At 48.8% G+C, this 944-nt stretch overlaps 1 pseudogene; it reads left to right on the top strand.

The window, feature by feature from the left end:
* The first annotated feature begins 331 nt into the window (after positions 1–331).
* LOC148775288 (small integral membrane protein 15-like) lies at positions 332–680 on the top strand (annotated as a pseudogene).
* Positions 681–944: the final 264 nt, after the last annotated feature.

Raw genomic sequence — 944 nt, 5'->3', positions numbered from 1 at the left:
CCCAGGGTGTAGCGGGGGCGACCCCTGATTCCCGGGGGCCGCCGGCTGTTGGAGCCCCGCCGGGCCCGCGCTCGCCGAGTCGGAGGGTCGGGGAAGCGTGGCCCCAGAGCCGGGCCGCCGGGCAGGGTGAGCAAGGGTGAGCGAGGGGAAAGCACAGGGAAAGGAAAGTGCGGGGGGCTGCGAAGTGCCCTCAGCTTCGGGCGCCGTGCGGGTCTCATCCGAAGATCACGCCAGGTGGATCCTTTTCGGAAGGGAGAAGAATATTCTTTAAAGTGTGGAGGGCGCTTGCACCTGGGGTCCGAAACTGAGGTGCACGGGAGTATATAGAATTTAAGCCTTCTCTCAGAAGTCTATTGGTAGAGTTAAAGAAGACAGCCAACCAAAGGTCATCTGAAATTGTGACTGGCTGATAATCCCAGGACAAAATTAGAGATCACTAAAGCTTAAGGCCTCCACGAAGATGTTTGATTTAAAGGCTTGGGCTGAGTAAGTGGAATGGGCTGCAAAGGACCCATATGGCTTCCTTACAACAGTTATTTTGGCTCTGACTCCATTGTTTCTAGCAAGTGCTATGCTGTCTTGGAAACTGGCCAAGATGATTGAGGCCAGGGAAAAGGAGCAAAAGAAGAAACAAAAACGTCAAGAAAACTGCAAAAGCTAAACGACTAAAAAACGATTGAAGGAATGAACAGGCTGTGCATCCAGAGGAAAATTGTTTGGGAAATTATCATCTTTGAAAGGACCCACTAAGGTTTCTTTTTGGATCTTATGACAGTATTACTAAATGAAGTCTGAGTCTATGGAAGAACCATGTCAGTTCTCACTTGTACTGTAGCAACTTTTCGGCTTCGGTGTAGAAGTCTGTTGACAGTTACTGTAAATTGGCATTTATTATGTTACAGATTCTTATAACTGACTTTCATTTGCCTTTTTGCAGCTTATGT

This window comes from Moschus berezovskii, chromosome 16, assembly GCF_049115385.1.
Source record: "Moschus berezovskii isolate FMDL1 chromosome 16, NW_MosBer_1.0, whole genome shotgun sequence".
Taxonomy (NCBI): domain Eukaryota; kingdom Metazoa; phylum Chordata; class Mammalia; order Artiodactyla; family Moschidae; genus Moschus; species Moschus berezovskii.
This window is presented reverse-complemented; position numbering and strand designations above follow the sequence as displayed.